Source organism: Olea europaea, chromosome 3 (assembly GCF_002742605.1).
Source record: "Olea europaea var. sylvestris chromosome 3, O_europaea_v1, whole genome shotgun sequence".
NCBI lineage: Eukaryota > Viridiplantae > Streptophyta > Magnoliopsida > Lamiales > Oleaceae > Olea > Olea europaea.
Window position 1 is genome coordinate 4,604,624 of NC_036239.1, and position 20,939 is coordinate 4,625,562.

The window sequence follows — 20,939 nt, forward strand, 5'->3', positions numbered from 1 at the left end:
AAAAAAAAAAAAAAAAAAAAAAACCGGTAACAGGGCAAAATTTGTCAATTAATCTAATAAATTCGACATACCAAACATTTGGAGGTTCCAATCAATTTCTCTATCAAAAAATTAAATTGTAACTAGCACACGAATCTAGGGACATAGATAGGAGGCGGTCCAATAAAATTTTTTATGTAAAAAATTAATTTTTATTATGAAATTTTCTTCTATGTAATAGTTCAGTGCAATAAATTTTTTTGTCCTCCCCTAATTTCGTCCATGCACGTATTGAAAATTATTTTTTTGTGCCGGGCCACCAGCCAACTAGAAAAACAGCAGCGGGACCAAATAATTAACCTTAGCTCAGATTTATGTGAAGAGATTTTCTCAAATTGTACCGAATTTTAAAATTCTAAACATGGTTAACGCTTACGTTGTAGCAGTAGAAATAATTTGTTGTCTAAGTATGTACGAGGAATTTAGGGAAAATTTAACAATAAACTGGATGTGGGTCTGTGGGTGGCGAATTGGGTGTCCTTTTTAGTTAGTGACACGAGAGTCCAAATTGAGTCCAATGTCACCATCACTAGTTCTTACGTTGAATATTACAAATAATTTAGCGGAAAAAGATCGAGACAGACCCCCAGCCAATGAGGGGCGCCGACGGGAAGGGCCTCTGACTCCGAGAGTCCAACTTGAGTCCTATGTCACCGTCACTAGTCTTATGTTGAATATTACATGTAGTTTAGTGGAAAAAGATGGAGACAAACCCCCAACCAATATAGGGTGCCGACAGACAAGGCCATACATTGAATATTACATATAGTTTAGCGAAAAAAGATGGAGATAGACCCCTAGCCAATAGGGGGCGCCGACGGCCCTGTCCATGTAGCAGAGCTCTGTTTAGCTGCCAACCTGCCAACGCCATTGGACCATTTCTCATTACTGTTTCACGAAATGAAATTTGAAAATGCTAAGGGCGTGGTTGATTTGTCATTTTCGGCCCATTTTTCGTTTTTTGTTTTAAAAAATGCGAAAAACACGTTTGATCCGTAGTTTTCGAAAACGCATTTTCGAAAACGAGTTAAATTTATAACTGAAAACGCAAAACGACTTTTTATCATTTTCAGCGTTTTCAGTTATAAATGTCGAAAACGCTCAAAATGCGGAAAACGGGTCATTTTCGGGGAAAACTAAAAATCGTTTTAAAAATGAAAATGGAAACCAATTGCACCCTAAGCCTCTGTTTGGTAGCAATTTTTCATCCTAAAAAATCAAAAATTTACTGTTATTTCACTATTTCAATCGTCATTTTTGACTTCTTCACTCATAAGTAAGACCCACTTTTCTCTCTAACGATCAAAAAATCAATTTCGATAATCACTACCGAACATGCCCTAATATTGCAACTTGTCTCGATCTTTTAAAAATTGGTGCAAGCAATAACTTTTTTTGAAAAAGTAAAGAGTAAGTTACACACACTAAGAAACTTCCTTTGGGTTTGATCTTCGTTTCTAGAGATGCTCTGATTTGTTCCAATTTGTCAATTAGACTGATCTTTCTAAAGAACGTAGTTGAGTTCAGCTCGTTTTGGGTTTGCATTTTCTTGTAGTTATCATGTATAGGGACAAATGTTAAATTATGGAGTTAGATTAAACTTTCACACGTCTCTTTTTATTTCTCTGAATACACGATGAAGTTCAAACATCAACTTTTTGAATGCATTTATGATTCATTATCAACCTTGTACTGGAACAGTTAGAAGCCAAAATTAAGCATCAATTTTCTTTATGGCAAAGTAATGTGACAGCTAATTAAAAAAACAAGTGTCGACATTGTTAAGGTCCATCTTGCAAGAAATAAATAAAAAATTAAATCAGAGGGAGTTGGGAGTAAAATGGTTGGGAGCATGAGCATCCATGACATCAAATTCAAACCAACACCACCTAGGAAGTACGTTTAGTGGGTGGACAAATTAATGAGAAAATTTTTTTTTAAACAAAAATACACAATAATATGTTGGCACGTCGAAAAATTATTTATTGATATATAACTTTAAGTCTTAACAAGTAATAAGAAAGTTACGTGATCTCCTTGGTCTAAACATGATCGTCAAAAGAGATCATTGCTCGAGGAGAACTGCAGAGATTATGTCTGAAACATGATGATGTTGTTTGTGGTTTGAAAGGAATTGTTAGAGAGACTTGACTAGCCAACCATGTAAATGACCTAGAGATCATGCTATCGTTTGATTTAGATAAAAATCAAGTTTTAGTAGATTTTGATAAAAGTGGAAGAAATGTGTTATTGAAAAGTGTCGAATTTAATTATTGATTTTAATTTAAATTAAAATTAAAATTTTTTAATTGAACCAAAAAGGATTTAAAGTATTTAGGATGAGACTTTGTAGCCACACACTATCCATATTGGGAATCTACTTATAATGTGTAGCGAAAAATTAAAATAGATTTCGATTCCCACCAGGATTCATTTTTGTGTTTAGATAGAAATTATGATAAAAGATGTAACTTTGAAAATTCTGCAAACATTTTGTCATTCTTTTCGTTTCAGCAACTTCGATCTGCTACCCATAGCTGTCCAATTGTCCAGCTTCTAATGGTGATCCACACAGAGAACAAGATTGCAAGATTATAGTTTTCTTTTTGTGCTAGCAAGAATAATGAATTATCTCAAAAAATGTACACCCTAATCAGTTATTTATATAAACCCAAACGGGCTTGGCATGATTCGATCCAACATTTAATTAATCTATTTAATTAAATTCGGTCCATAAATTAATTAATCCAATTAATTAATTTGAGCCTATAAATAACCAACCCAATTAATTAATTTATCCAACGATTGTCAAATTAATTAATTGACAAATTGCAATCATTCAATTCTCTTTTGTGTGAGACCTATCAGGTTCCCGATCACGATGCCTAACGACGTGAAATATTATTTTGATCTAATCAAAATTGATAAATTAAAACACCCTTTTAATTTATCACAAATTCACACTCGCCGTCCCAGATTGATATCTAGCAATGTGTCAGGGCAATACATGTGACGGGAAATATCACGTGGTATGACAAAATCAAACTCGTTCGTTTGTCATGGAACTATAATCCCTTCGTCTATATGATCTAATCAATTACCCTGATTATTGATCATATCTTTCACTCTACTATTAAGTCAATATAAGTCGAAAACTCCTTTTCAACTTATGAGTACACATTGGTCAATGATTTCATTATCGACTTCATTAAATGAAACGCGGATCATAATCTCTTACTATCTACCTTCATACGATTATTGACATACCCGAACGATACCTTATTAGTAGCCCTTGACAGAGCAACATCCAACACCGCCAAAATATGACTGTCCTTATATAAGGTACCATGACGACCTTAAGTCAAAAGACCAATTCCACTACCGAACGTTATAGATTAACCACTGACACTCAGATAGTTATCCATGTGGAATATCTCGGGAAGGTCTCCAATGTTTTGTTCTATAACAAAACATCCAAGTTTCATTTAAGTGTCACCATACTTTAACTAGTGAAATCAGCCACTTACTTCACAAGTAAGAAATGCTACACGTAATGGTCTATCCGTAATAACGATATTCATATCTCGTTATTACTTACGACCACAGACGATTTAAAATTCAATCATATGTAATTTGTATATCACAATCATAACTCCTTGTGATTAACAAATTACAAAGATTTGAATTTACGGACTCTATTATTTAATTTAATTATCTATTAATTAAATAATATATCTGCCATTAAATTACATTAATTATATATTAAAAGTATTTATGTCCAATGTTGACTGAACTTAGGGCATAACACTTACAAACTCCCACTTGCACTAGATCCAATCATTTATGTATCCAATATCATAAGAGTTTACATGACGATCATGTTTATGCTACGACAACTCTTTGTCAGTGGATCTGCAATATTGTCAAATGTGGGAATTCGTTATTCTCTTAGTCATTTCTATGTATCTATCTGATGAGATTATTCCGCATTAATACATGTTTGGATCATTGATGAGACCTTAGTTCCTTCGCTTTCGCGATGGCCCTATTGTTATCACAATACAATGGCATGTGATCAACACTATTAGGAGCTACTCCAAGTTCATTAATGAACATCTTGATCTACATTGCAATTCTTTGCTGCTTCTGAAGTACTCATGTATTAGGTTTCTGCTATTGAATCAACGATTGTTTCATATTTGGAACATTTTCAACATACCGTTTAAGAGTAAACCAATTTCTCCATATAAAATTTTCTCGAGATTTTATCTATATAGATTGGGATGAGTTAAGCAATCTTCTAAATATATCTCTATAGATCAAGTTGTTTCTCTATATTGTTGATGAAAAAATCCTTTAACAACCATTAATTCAACGATTGAAATATAGGGATGTTGTTTCCTATAATATTAGGAATGCGACAATGTTCCCATTATCTTTTTGTAAATACACAATTCACCTTCATATTTGATAAGATCAAACATTTTGATTTTTTCATCAAATCGAAGATTTCAGCTCTGAGAGGCTTGATTTAAGCCGTAGTTACGGTATGCAACTATTTCAATGAAAATTCGAATAGATCTCGGCATGGCTATAGGCAAAAGGTTTCATCAAAGTCAACACATTGTTTTTGTTTGTTACCTTTTGCTACTAGCCTTGCTTTGTATGTATGAATATTCTCATTCATGTCAACCTATTTATTGTAAACCATTTACAACCTATGGGGTTTATCCCATCAAGAGGATCGACCAATGTCCGAACATTGTTCATATACGTCGAGTTCATTTCGAGTTTCATGGTTTTTTGCTATCTCTTTTAAGTCAACATTTGACTTTGTTTTTGTACAATTAGTAGGTTCATCATCCTAGATCAGCAATGCCTGATTAGTAATTATGAATTTGCACCTTCTTGAAGGTCGAATGATCATACTAGATTCACATAGAGTTGACATGTCCTTAGGAGTCTCTACTCCCTGATCAAGAGTATGTCCCATGTCAGATATAGAATCAAATTCGAATTATCTACTTGGTTAACTCTATCTTTGGACTCTTGAACTCTTTTAAGTTCTATTTTGCTCCCACAGTCCTTTCCTAGAGTAAACATTTTCTCTAAGAAGACAATATATCGTGAGACGAAGACTTTCTTCTCAATGGGATAATAGAATTGATATCCAAATATTTGTTTTAGATATCCCACAAATATGTGTTATCGGATACAGTCTTAAACTTATCCGATTCAGGGCGCTTCAAATAAGCGACACAATCTCAAACTTTCATATGAGATAAATTATGACAAATGTCTTTCCATAACTCGTATGGAGTTCTATTAACTAACTTAGATGGGATATGATTTAGTGTGTAGCACACTGCAATCAATGCATGACCCCAAAACGATTTTGGAAGGTTTGCATGACTCATTATTAATTAGACTATTTCTAATAGTTTACGATTCCTCCGTTCAGACACACCGTAATGATGTAGTGTATATGGAGGAGTTCACTGCAAGAGAATCATATTCTCTCTTAAATAATCTAAATTTTATCTTTAAAATATTCTCACTTCAATCGGATCTTAATGTGAGGGTATATTTACATATTTGTTTCTCTACATCTAACTAGAATCCTTTGAACCTTTCAAGAACTTCATGCTTGAATTTCATCAAGTATACATGATAATTAATGACATAAGAGAAACCTCATCTGACATTAATTGACATGGGTCCATATACATCACTATTTATTATGCCAATATTTATGCAAACTTATTCCTACATCACTATGTATTATGCCAATATTTATGCAGACTTATTCATTTTCAAGTAAAAGAAGATTTGGTCATTGTGCCAAACATGCATGTTTTGCATTTATCAAATGATTCAAAATAAATTGACTCTATGTATACATCTCTATGTAATTTGAAATCACATTTCATCTACATGACCAAATTGCAATGCTAGATTTGGGTATTATTCAGATTATTACTTTTATGCCTCTTAACTTCCATACTCATTATAGAATACTTAGTGTTTAGAATATAAATATTATTTTTGTAGTTCGTCATAACTATTAAGATCTTAATCAAGATAGGCAGGAATAACAATTGTCCTTAACATTAAAATAATTTATGTCTGAACATGAAATTCATTTTAATGTTCCAGCTATGGTGGATACAAAGTAACATTTCTCCAATTCCAATACTAAGTCAAAAGGCAACGTAAGAAGTATGCTCCTATAGGCGATATAGCAACATTTGCTCATTTTCAACGTGTAGGTCAACTTCTCCTTTTCGCAGTGGTCTACTTCTATTTAGTTTCTCCATATTTGTATAAATATTAGATCTACATCTGGTATCAAATACTTAAGAAACTGTATAGTAGACATAAGTCATGAAATATTTTTTCAATGACCTTTTCATTCTATAATGAAACCAAGGGTCACTAGATTCGGTATTGTCCTTCGCTTTGTCGGTTTTAGCCATATTGGATGCTTTTCCAAAGCCTCTTTAGATTTCCTCTTAATATCCTTAGAGGAATCAATGGCTTGACCACTTGTAACTTTGATATTGGGCATAACAGTCTTAAGCGGATTAAGCAACTTAATGAGTGTGTATTCGAGCTTATTCATATCATAATTCATAACTAGTATGAATGACTCTCAGATAGAGATTGCAGAGCTAAGTCAATACTTAGTTTGTAGTTCATGATTGAACTCAATTGAGACACTTCTCAATGTCAATCATCTTCAATACCTGAGCACTGATTGAAGATTTCTCCGTCATTTCGCATTGGTATAGTTGTTTGGAAGTTTCATATCCTTTCACACATGATTATTATCATACAACTCTTTGAAATGAAAAATCATGATTAGCATCCATACTCTCAAGTTGTTTTTGTAACTCAAGTGACGTAATGCAAACATCACATATGTTGCATTACTATTCTCATCATCGTGTTATTATAGTGGCCACATTTTCATTAATAGAGTCATCACTAGGTGACTTTGGAAAATGGCTACTTAAAGACAACCAACTTTCTCATGCCTGAGAACAATTCTCAAATTACAGTGTCAATCAAGAAAATATTGTTTGGTTGTTGGCATTCAGTATGTCATTCAAAACATATAGTTACTCAAGATTTAATATAAATGTAAATGACGAAAAGAAAGAGAATAATATATAAAATGCATCAATTGATTTAATATGAACTTTTATTATACTAATTATGCTCCCACTATTTAATTCAAATTTATGACTCTCTCACATAAATTTATGGAATCCATAAATGATTCCCAGTGGGTTGGGATCCTATCTATTATACCAAGAACTTGAGTGTACTCAACAAACCTTAATATAACATTCGGGTAGATGCTATTATCAATTGTATCTCCATACAAACCCCAATTCATTAAGCTGACAATTCATTGTCTTCACACATCTGATGTATTAGCTTAATATGCCTCTAAAATTTATCTCCTTTAATGTACTCAACAAAAAATAAATTTTAGTTAAGTCAAACCCGTCATTCAGAAATATCAGATATTTTATATTGTCAAACATATCCCTAGTAAAACAGCCTTGAGTGTACTCAACAAGTTGAGATGATTTGGGACTCTGATTTTTCACTATAATTATAGAAGACGATTATAAATGTGATTAATATTTTATTGAGGGCTTTGCAATCAAAAGTCTCATCATAACGATCATATATATTTTATTATACATCTACCATGCAAATAAACATATATATATGATATAATATAATAGTGTGGACAATTATGAATTTTCACTAAGTCTTCCCGAATCACAAGGAAAACTAGTTGGTCAATTCCTATGGGGTATTGCATTGATCAATATCAATGCACCATCTCCATGGTCTCCTCCTCTTTTTGTTTCTTCAATTAGTCTAGCTGCTACCTGTATCCTATACTAATTGGCACTCAGGACTAAATGAAATTGGACTCGTAAGCCCATCGTAACAACAACAATAACGGACTCGCAGGTCCAAAATTATTAAAAGCTCGTAGGCCCATAATAATAACAATAATAACGGACTCATGAATCCAAATCAATTAAGAGCTCACAGGCTCACAAAACGACAACAATAAAATTATCCATTCAACACATCCACATGGTCGAGTCCATAATCGTCCACTGATAATGCATTTTATCACATGAATGCATTCCTATATAATATCTAATATTATATGCAAATATGTTTCGAGTTTCTAGCAATTAAGGCCGTCTAAACTTTTTTAGACAAATAGATCGGAACAATTAAATAATTAATTAATCAATTAATTTAATTAGTGGGCATATTTAATTAAAATCAAATTTTAATTAAATACGAACCAGAGTCCAACTCTAATTCCACAATTATAGAGTGGGATTATTTAACTAAAATCAAATTTTAATTAAACATCAAATTAGAGTCCAACTCTAATTTCAAAATTTAAGGCGGTTAAATTTAATTAAAATTAAATTTTAATTAAATAGCAAAATTAGAGTCCAATTCTAATTCTAAGATTTTTAAGGCGAACCTGTTTAATTAAAATCAAATTTTAATTAAACACCAAATTAGAGTCTAACTCTAATCTTAAATAGAATTAATTTGGACAATTTACTTGAAATCAAATTTTAATTAAATGTTAAATTATAATCCAATTCTAGCTTCAAGAACATATTCGGGTAAATAATTAATTAAAATCAAATTTTAATTAAACATTAAATTAAAGTCAAACTCTAATTTAAATTGAATTAATATTTTAATCTAGGATAACACTTCTAAATAAAATAAAATTTAATTTAGGGTCAAATTTAATATTTAAGTTAAAATCATATTTTAACGAAAATATAAAAAGTCGTCAATTTTAAATAAAACTTTTAATTTGGATCAAAATTAAAATTATAAGTCGAACCCATTTAAAATATAATTTTAAAACCATTTTAAAATTCAAATTCAAAACCATTTTCAAATTTGCAAATTGACCCAAATTTAAAATTACAATCAGAGGTTCCCGATTTCTCATATTGCAAGAAGGCCCTTTACTTAATAATTTCACATTGACCCCGAAATCATATTGCAAGCGGGCCTGCAATTTCATAAATTGCAAGCAAGGCCCCCACCTCCAAATCACGAAGCCCGAACCTGGAAACCCTAGGAGAAATTTCACCCTTTTCTTCTTGGCGATCAACACCACCTCACCGATAGTAGCGCGTCGTGCGTGTTGCCCAGCAGCCAACGCTGCTGCTACTATTAGCAGCAGCGAACGTTGCACTTTAGCGGCAGGTTCACACATTGTTGCTACTATTAGCAGCAGCGATCGTGCTATACTTTAGCAGCAACGAACGTTACACTTTAGCAGCGGTGAACCCATCGCTGCTCTTCCACACCGGAAGCGAGTGCTGTCGTCTAATAGAATTTTTTTTTATTCCTATCCAAAAATTATTTTCTATTCAAAACAAATTTTGAAAATGAAAAATAATTCTCTTAATTGCTAAAACAAGAAAAAAAATTAACTTTTAATTATTCTAACATGCAAAGCAATTTCTAACAAACACAAAGTAGGTTCTGATACCACTGTTGGGAATCTATTTATTATGTGCAGCGAAAAATTAAAATAGATTTCGATTTCCACCAGGATTCATCTTTGTATTTAGATATAAATTGTGATAAAAGATGTACCTTTGAAAATTCTACAAACTTTTTGCCATTCTTTTCGTTCCAGCAACTTCGATCTGTCACCCACAGCTGTCCAATTGTTCAGCCTCCAACGGTGATCCACACAGAGAATAAGATTGTAGGATTAGAGTTTTCTTTCTTGTGTTAGCAAGAAGAATGAATTTCTCCACAGATTTTGAAAACCCTAGCAATATTTATATAAGCCCAAATAGGTTTGGCATGATCCAGTCCAATTTTTAATTAATTCATTTAATTAAATTCGGTCCGTGAATTAATTAATCATTAATTTAGGCATATAAATAAGCAACCAAATTAATTAATTTATCCAACGATTGTTAAATTAATTAATTGAAAAATTGTAATATTCCAATTCTCTTTTATGTCTGACCCATCAGGTTCCCGATCACGATATCTAACGACGTGAAATGTTATTTTGATCTAATCAAAATTGATAAATTAAAACACTCTTTTAATTTATCACAAATTCACACTCGCCGTCCCAAATTGACATTTAGCAATGTGTTAGGGCAATACATGTGACGAAAAATGTCACGTGATATGACAAAATCAAACTCGTTCGTTTACCGTGAAACTATAATCCCTTTGTTAGTATGATCTGATCAATTACGATATATGAAAGTGTATCAACCCCGATTATCGATCATATCTTTCACTCCACTATTAAGTTAATATAAGTTGAAAACTTCTTTTCGACTTATGAGTACACCTTGGCCAAAGATTTTGTTATCGACTTAATTGAATGAAACACAGATCAATATCTTACTATCTAAAAGTGACGAATTTTCTATTGGTCATTCACAATCTTTATACGATTCTTGATATACTCGAACGATGCCGTATTAGCGGCCCGTGACAGATCAACATCCAATACCACCAAAGTATGACCGTCTTCATATAAGGTACCATGACGACCTCATGTCAAAAGACCAATTCCACTACCGAACGTTCGAAATTAACCACTGACACTCAAATAGTTATCTATGTGAAATTTTTCAGTAGGTCTTCAATGTTTTGTTCTATAACAAAACATCCACGTGTTCATTTAAGTGTCACCACACTTTAACTTGTGAGGTCAGCTACTTACTTCACAAGTAAGAAATCCCACACGTGATCGTCTATCCGTAATAACGATATCCGTATCTCATTATTACTTACGACCACGGACGATTTAAGATTTAATCATATGTAATTTGTATCTCACAATCACAACTCCTCGTGATTAACAAATTATGAAGATTTGAATCTACGGACTCTATTTTTTAATTTAATTGTCTATTAATTAAATAATAGATCTATCATTAAATTGTATTAATTATATATTAAAAGTATTTATGTTCAAAGTTGATTGGACCTAGGGCATAACACTTACAATCCATACCTTTGGAGAGAGTCCCAAAAAACAACAAATCTAAAATGAGTCACGAGTCAATCGACCCATTGTGGGATCAAATGTTTTTGGATCGTTTTTAAACTTATTTGTTAAATTATTTTTCAAAAAATGAGCAGGCTTGTGGGTTTGTCACGTGAGTCGTTGGGATGAGACCACTAATCAAGAATTCGTTTTCTTGCCTATGATTGCTCATACGTTTTGTCATTTGAAGGAAATGAACAAATTGATATTTTTCAATCTAGAAATATAAACTCAATTCCCATCATTTTCCTTCTCTATCCATTTGTTGGCTTGAGCAAGTGTTGGAGTGTGCACGATCATGACGTCACTTTCCCCTTCGAGAAGCCTCTATCTAGTGCATCTAGTGTGTGTCCAAGTGTGCAAGTAATGTACATGTAGAGGAAAGAACATCGAGATTTTTAACATGATGAGTCTCGGACTAGATTCGGAGATCAATAGAGGATCCTCTAAATGATGAGCTCCTAAATCCAAATCATTCTGACCCTGTACTTTATTTTATCTATAGGCATTAAACTTTAGAAAAATGATTAGTGTACAGAAAAAATTCCTACAGAAAATTTACAGATATCTCACAAAGGTGTGGGCCCCGCATAAATAAATAATGTCAAAAAATTAACTCACTCATCCCCTCGTGAGGTGTCGGTAGGGGTTCTCTGCCAACCACTTCTCTAAACTTTATTTCCCTCTTGATCCACATAAGGAGCTTTAAAGGAATAAAAATCCAATGCGCAAATTTTTTTTTATACTTCTTGGAGAAATTGTACCTCTAATTTTGTAGTGTTGTCGGTCTCCCAATTACGTTAATTAAGGATCAGTGATACTACAAAACTAATAGACTATAGACTTCCTGTTAAGAAAAATGGGTAGAGTACTAAATTGCAAAAAACTTTATACAATGAGAACTAACAAGTGTAATTTGTTTTTTTTTTTTTTGTTTATTCATTTATTTTTATCAATAGGCGACATCAAATGTTTATTTTTATCATTTTTCAATATTGTACCAAGCAAACCATTGGTATTATTTGGAGTTAAATAATCAAAATATGTAGATATGATGGAAAAATGATTAATTCCGTTACGTCTCATCATAAGTGGCTCCACGTGGACGACCCATTGCAACCCTTGGCCTATCGAGGCCGAGGCATGTAGTATGTGGCCGAGGCCCCTTGCCTGTACGATGCGACTAGGGCCAATGCCTCAACCGAGGCACAACATCTTCAAGCCCGAAGTGCACTAGCCAAGGCAGTTCACATCGAGGCCCACAAACCGAGGACATGATTTTCGAGGCGCCTTCACTATCACTCCCTCCAAGAGATCAGTTCCTTCACAAGTAGTATATTTTTCAAATAATTAATGTGACGTCTATTATAGAGTTTAAGTTTCAAATTTTGTCATACAAAGTGGCGGTTCTGCCATTTAATAAATGTAAAATGGACTATCAAGTCAAAAGTAATGCCTACGATTAGATGTTTGGATTAGGAGATGATGCCATGTGTACTCCCATTTGAGGGCCACAATTCACCTTGCACTACTATAAATACTCCCCCATGTCATCATTGTAAGGCTAATGTAAATTAACATATCAAAACTCAACACTAGAGTAAATACAAAGCAATTTTACTCTCCTACAAATGCAACTAAGTTTACATAATGTTCATCAACTACGATTGGTAAGTATTGTACAATTGTTCCACTAATGTATTTTCTGATTTCTAACATTGTCGTCCTCGCCTTTAAGCTACTCCCACGCCCTTTCTCAGATCGTTCTAGATTGCTTGTGTATCTTAGTGTGTTGGACTTGGCTTACGTGTGCGCGGGTGGGTCCGATATCTAATGAATGTCTACGTGGTCCCAACCGAAAACGAGGTCAACAGATTGGCGCTGTCTATGCCAATGAATCCCAGCCATTTGATTGAAGCCCATCCAATCCCAACCGTCAATCTCTTCTTAAATCTGAGGCATAGAATTCAAACGATTTTCTCAACTGACATCTCAGATCAATACATGGTGCACACGCATCATCTAGGTGCGTCATCTTTTAAAATCCACAATTGCAACTATTATTGTGCACTTAATGCAATGGTCGTACGTGTATTGGATATTGTAGCGATTCGGCTACTTTTTTTCTTGGTAACATACACGAACATCAAATCATTAGCACAGTTATCAAAGACAAATCATTGACGAACGAGCCTCAACATTTCAACTTTATTCTGCCTCGCCCTTAGATAACATTCAGCTATAATTACAACACGCCTCAGCACCTCATACATTCCAGTGCCTCGAGTCCAAACAAAAAACTTCATCAATCACAACCAACAGCCTTAACTGTTCGACAATGTATTGCCTCAACTTGAAACTAATTTCAGCAACCAAAACGCAATGCTTTGACAGCTTCGAATTACAGGCATTCCTCATCATAAAGCAATGTCAATTCTAAACTCCAACTATGATATCTCTATACTTGGACTTGGACGACTATTATTAAAGGTCCAAAATTTTTACCCAAAAGAGCTTAGAAAACTCTACTCAGATATTGAAGTCCAACCATAACATAAATGATTATACTTGGATTTGGGGGAATATTGTTACATCTTGTCACAAGTGGCTCCACATGGTTGACCCATTTTAGCCCTCGGCCCAAGTAGGCCGAGGCATGTAGCATGGTAACTGAGATCCTAGCCTGTACAACTGATCAGGGCCAACATCTCAACCGAAGCTCAACATCTTCAAGCCCAAAGTGCATTGGTCGAGGCACTTCGCATCGAGGCCACGAACCGAGGCTATGACTTTTGAGACGCCTTCACTATTACTCCCTCCAAGAAATCTGTTCTTTCACAAATATCTTTTTCAAATAATTGATGCAACGTCTATCATAAAGTTTAAGTGTCAAGTTTTGTCAAACAAAGTGACGATTTTACCATTTAATAAATGTAAAGTGGGCTAACAAGTCAAAAGTGATGCCTAGAATTAGATGTATGGATTAGGGAGATAAGGCCATGTGTACTGCCATCCAAGAACCACAATTCACCTTGCACTACTATAAATACTTGTCCATGTCACTATTGTAAGGCTAATGTAAATTTACATACAAAACTCAACACTAGAGTAAATACAAAGCAGTTTTACTCCATTTTACTCTCCTACAAATGCAACTAAGTTTACATAATGTTCATCAACTACGATTGGTAATTATTGTACAATCGTTCCACTAATGTATCACCCAATTTCAAACATTGTCATCCCGCACCTTTGAGTTAGTTCCACGCTCTTTCTCAGACCGTTTGTGTGTCTTAGCATGTTAGACTTGGCTTACGTGTACGCGGGTGGGTTCGGTATCTGTTATTCGCGTGGCCCCAACTGAAAATGAGGTCAACAAATTCTATGACATTATTTCACAGTTGTTTGATACGTTAAACTCTGATAAAAATTCACTTTTCGAATAATTCAATTTTAACTTGCTTTAAGAAAGGTAATTCTTCATGCATAAATTTCTTTCTTTTAAAGCAACCTAACATACTCTAAGCGTGAGTAATTTTTTGAAAAAAAAAATGACAAAGATTGTCGTTTAATATAATAAATTCGAAATACCAAACATTTGGAGGTTCCAAACACATGCTTAATCAAAACATTAAGGGCCTGTTTGATAGGTATGGTTTTCCATAGAAAATGGAAAACATTTTCACCCAAAAATGCATGTTTCTTGACAAAAATTTTCCATGAAATTGGTTTTCCAATTCATTTCTCACATGACCCATTTTCTTGCTTTTTAAGGAAAATCAATGCCCTTGGTTTTGGTGGGAATTGGGTTTTTTTTTTAACCTTTTTCTGACAATGAAAACAAATTTTATCTACAATTGTAACAAATTTTATCCATTTAATTGACAATTTTCAAGAAAAAAGCCAAACAAGCACCAAAAGATCTAAAATTTCAACATTTTATAAGTGAAAATTATACCAATCAAACACATTTAATTGACAATTCTCAGTAAACAAGTTTTAGATAATTCAATTCTCTAGAATTCATTTTCTTTCCATCCAAATTCTATTCTTACAATCAAACAGGTCCTAAGATAGGAATTTCCTAAGGTGGTAACTCATACACATATTCATGGAAATAGATAAGGGACAATTCAATCAGTTTTTTTATGTGTAAAAATTAATTTTTATTCTGCAAATTTTTTTTTATGTAGTAGTTTAGTGAAAAAAAAATGAAAAAAGAGAAGAAAAATCGTCCTTCCCTGACTCTACCTATGTAAGGCCACTATTTGTCACAAATTAATTTTTGTGTCTGGATCACTATTTGCCAACTAGAAAAACAACGCCGTGACTAAATAAATAGGACAATGCTACATTTATTTACAGATTTTTACCGAATTTTTTATCTACACTCACAATAAGAGGGGAGGTCCCACATATCGGAATTTTTAAATGCACGCGGGGCCCGCACGCTTGTGAAAGTAGAACACTAATTCGATTATCCATTTTCGGAACATATATATTTATCCAATTAAATAACTTTAGAACACCTAAATGTCCGTTCAATTTATAATTCTAAACTACGTTGTAGCATACTAGCATTAGATATAATGTGAGGACTTTTAAGGAAAGTAAATGATATTTAAAAATAATTGTTCATGTCTGATCAACTGGGTTAAGAATTGGGTGTCCTTTTCTTTTTTTTTTTTTTTTTTTTACAAGGTGTCCAATTCTTGACTAATCCTTGGGTTTGTGATCCGGCCCCTCTTCACACAGTCCGGTTAATCGCAGGACGTGCCTCCGACTGGCCAGGGTCCGAACGCTCCCCACCTGGTCTGACAAAGTGCCAAGCAAGCCAATCTAAGTTGCACCTTGCCTTCCAAGAATAACCCTTGCCTTCCAAGAATAAATCCTTGCCTTCCAAATGTTCCCTTGCCTTCCTTTTCTAGTTAGACACGTGACAGTCCTACTTGAGTCCCATGTCACCCTCTCTAAGGACTGACATTACATAAATGAGCAAAATTAAATACATAATAAAGGCATTTTTTTATTTTTTTATTTGTAAGTAAATGTGTAATATATTGGTCAAAACTATGTACAAATATATATGGCATATCCTGGCTAGGGGTGGGCAAAAACCGACCCAACCCGTCCAAACCGCCCGACCCAACCCAACCCGACTGGGTTGGGTCGGTTTTTTTGTTGTTTTTAAGTGGGTTCGGTTTTTTGGCTATGTAGGTGGGTTGGGTTGTGGGTTAACCTATAAAAACCAACCCAACCCGCCCAACCCAACCCGAACTTGAAAAAAAAAAAGCGTAAATGGCTAATCGCTCGGTCACTCCCAAATCCAAAAGAAGCCCTAAAATCTCTCTATTCCCTCTCCCTCTCCCTCCCCCTCCCTCTCCCTCTCACTCGGTCACTCCCAAATCCAAAAAAAGCCCTTTAATGATTTGGAGCATGTTGTATTGATGAAAATTTTTTACCTTATAAGTTCCAATCCCGTGCCGCTATTAGAGAATTTTGTGAGAAACCAACTTCTAAATTGGTTGTGATTTCTGCTTTTTAGTGTCTCAGTTGAATTTTATCTATGCTGTGGTAATTAGTTTTGTAAATTTTGAGGCTCTGGGACTATGTTAGTGATGATTTACACCCAAAAATGAATAACTTTAATCTTTATTAACAAGTTGTCCTAAACCGACCAATCCAACCCAACCCAACCCGACCGATACTTGATTGGGTTGGGTTGGGTTGGGTTTCAAACTTTACACGGGTTGGGTTGGGTTGGGTTAGGGCTGTGGCGAAAACCGACCCAACCCAACCCACGCCCACCCCTAATCCTGGCAAATCATCCAAAATAGATATACAAATACATTTGGGCATTCTCGGGCCAATCAAATAACATGGAGAAATATTTACATCCGGGCATTCCCGAGCAAAAGAAAATGAAAATGACCTACAGATTGTATGCAAGAGACTCAAATTGAATCAAAACATTCTGATACAAAGAAAACATAACTTTGTATACGTGTATTTTGATCCATCGAACAAGACAATCAACACTCGGATTGAGGTTCTTAAAAATCAACATATTTCTACCCATCCAAATGTGATATATGATAGTCAAAAGTGCAATACATTTCACCTTACTGTGCCAAGTAGTCCCCCAAGCCTCCTTTTTAATCTTTTTCCGCGCACTCTGAAGTGTAGACATAGATTGTACTCATTATATCATTTTTCTTCAATGAATGATTAACATAACATGAACATTCGCACTCATTTTATCATTTTTCATTATTGTCCCATGTAAATCATTCACTCTTAACTATTCAATACCCCTACGAAAGCGGATTTCCTTTTTTGCTGTTTCAAAAAAATTATTCAGACGATGCTTTTGAAAAATCCTAAACAACATAACTCAGTTCAAATTATTTTACGTCTACATTTTCTTGTAGTTATCATCTACAACGACAAATGCTAAATTATCTCGGAATGCATCTGATCATTAAATAGATTAAACTTTTAACATGTGGTTGTGCACAAATTGGCCAAGTAATGGTTGACACTTGACAAGTTCCCTTTGTATTTTGCTGAATACACGATGAAGTTCCGATATTAACTTTTTGAATGCATTTATGATGCATTATCAATCTTGTACTGGAACAGTTAGAAGCCAAAATTGAGCATCAATTTTTGTACGGCAAAATAATGTGCTGTGTTTCTGTTTAAACTTTAAAAGGAACAACTAATTGACAAAACATGTGTCCACATTGTTGAGGACCATCTTGCAAGAAATAAATAAAGGTTAAATCAGAGAGTTGGGAGTAGAACGGTTGGGACTTGAGAGCATCCGTGACATCAAATTCAAACCAACAACACAATGCACTTTGTTTTCCAAGCCAACTTTCTTGGCTAATGGATTGACGGGGTAGGAGTAAGGTTGCATTGACGCTTATTGTTATGATCCGGATCAGACCTAAATTCACTTTGTTGAAAGCGGGACAAGTTTGATACCACTTTGTCGAAAATCTGGCTAAATAATTAAGAACGAGAAAATATAGACAATATGAGAATAGTGGATCCCAAAGAAAATGAGATTTACATGGAAAAATTCAGGAAAATCATCGTCAAAGGCAGATAATTCACTATAATCAAGAGTAAAGAGTTACAAGGGATCTCTTAATACCAGTAACTAATTGATCAATTTCAATATGTGTTGTACACCATATATTTATAACCAAAAAACCCTATCATACTATGAGAATTAATACGTGAAGAATTTAATATAAGGTGAAGTCCCAATACAATGAGTAAAATAAAAAATGAAAAATTTATAATGAAATTCCAATCAAATACTCAACAAAAATACCTCACAAATTCCATTGCAAGAAATAAAACTTAACTCTTCAACTCCAACAAAATTCTCCAAACAAAAGCAATCCACCTCTTCCAGCTCATCCCTCCGAGCATACTCAGCAACTGTAAACTAAATTCAAGTCCTTACCAATAGAATTATCTTGCGCGCCAACCTTCTTGAATCATCTTGTTTATTTCCAACTTTAGTTGAGTCACCAAAAACTGCTTGAATCACCATGAGCACTTCCAACTCTCCCTAAGTTATCAAATCTGTTCAAATCGCCATGAACAATATGATCATCAGGATCACAACTAACTAAATTTAAGTTATTAGAAGATTCCTCAATATTATTGTTTGAATCACCATGAACAAACCGATCACAACCAACTCCACCTGAGTCACCGCTTATCAAACCGTAAGCCGTAGCTGCATCCACGGTGACCGCCAAACATTCTAACACATGTAATAGAGAATTTCTCCGCCCTCTTAACACAAATTGGGGATCCTTGCTAACTTTCAGAACTTCACCTCTATCGGTATACCTATATCCCTTTGAAGTAAGAGTACTCAAAGGGATTACATTTCTATTTATACTTGGAATTTATCGAGCCTGGCCAAATGTCCTAACCACCCCATCGATCATTATTTCCCATCATCATGGAAGCCCCAATAACTATTTTACATGAAGAAAATCAATCTCAATTTGGACATATAAAATGTGCAAGTTGAATCAAGAATTCAATCCTCGTCAGATTTGGAGTAACCATCAGTAATTGTCAAAAAATCTTCAATACTGAAATCTTCTTTCGCAAGACTGGCATCACCAGAATTTTTTGGTTATCCCTCCCCTCTCACGAACAGCAGGACCCTTTTCCTGGGCCTCATATCCAATGGTCAAGTGTTTCATCTTCTCTTTAGAATAAATCACATCATATACCTCGTCAATAGTAAGAGTATCTCGACTATAGAGAATGTTATCTCTAAAAGTTACATATGAAAGCGACAATGAACATAACAATATCAACCCTAAATCCTCTTCATCATATTTAACCTTCACGGTCTCCAAGTCAACGACAATTTCTTTGAACGCCGATAGATGATCTTCCAAATATCTACCTTTAGTCAAGCGATGAAAATACATACCACCAACGAAGCATCATCAAGATCCAATTGAGGGAAAAATTGCTCGCATCTTGATCTGCCACAAATAGAATCTACTATTGCGATCCAAAAGCAGAATCTCAAATTTCATAATTGTCATCCTTGAAACAATCAACTTTGTTCAAACATTTCTTTAATAATCAATCTGGTCCTCCTAAGAACCCCCAAAACCTTGACTCTGATACCACTTGTTATGATTCGGATCAAACCTGAAATCGCTTTATTGAAAGCGGAACAGCTCTGATACAACTTTGTTGAGAATCCTGCCAAATAATTAAAGAATGAAAAAATATGAACAATATGAAAATAATGGATTACAAAGAAAACATGATTTACGTGGAAACCCAATTTCGCAAAAACCACAAGCAGAAGCGAAGAATTCACTATAATCAACTGTAAGTAATTACAAATGATCACTTTGGACCAATAACTAATTGGACAATTCCTCAATTTTAATATATATTGTACATCACATATTTATAACCAAAGAATCCCTAACACACTAGTAGAATTAATATATGAGGAGTTTAATATAATGTGATGTCCCAATACAATGAGTAAAACCAATGATGAAACATTTGAGATGAAATAGGAGTCAAATACTTCTCCAATAGTATTTCCAATCAAATACTCAACAAAAATTCGGGTCACAAACCAATTCTAATACTTAAAATTACATGTCAAAAAATTAGATATTGAGATATAACTCCAAGTCTCAAAAAGTAATAATATAGTTGCTTCTAAGCTTAGCCATGTATGTGCAAGACATTCCCATCTGTATATGGAGATATTGCCGAATGTGTGACCCTAGTTAATTGCATTGGTAAAACTTTCTCGATGTACTCTCAATATGGTGTAACTTCTCTGGCAACATGTGTGGATGGATGGATAAAATGTAGATATCGATTGAGATGGAATGAAGAAGTTATGGCTTGACAGAGATCACAATGATTCAAACTAGCAATGATATATATATATATATATATATATATATGTAGATGATATTTGGGTTTAACGAAATTACACTTAATGTAAGAATATTAAAAAATTGTATATAAATTATGATAAATCTTGTGTTCCCATTACAAAGTAGCAAATTCTATTTATAAGATTATATCTAGCTCTAAAAAGAACGATTGTGATAATCACAAAATCAACTATTAAAGAAAATAACACTGCACAGTTGAAAAAATATCGTGGAGAGTAATCATCTGCATAATCACCAACAATTCCTCCCTCAAGATGATGTTTTGTGATTCGAACCCACGATCATAATTCTAACATTGGCTAACAATAGAA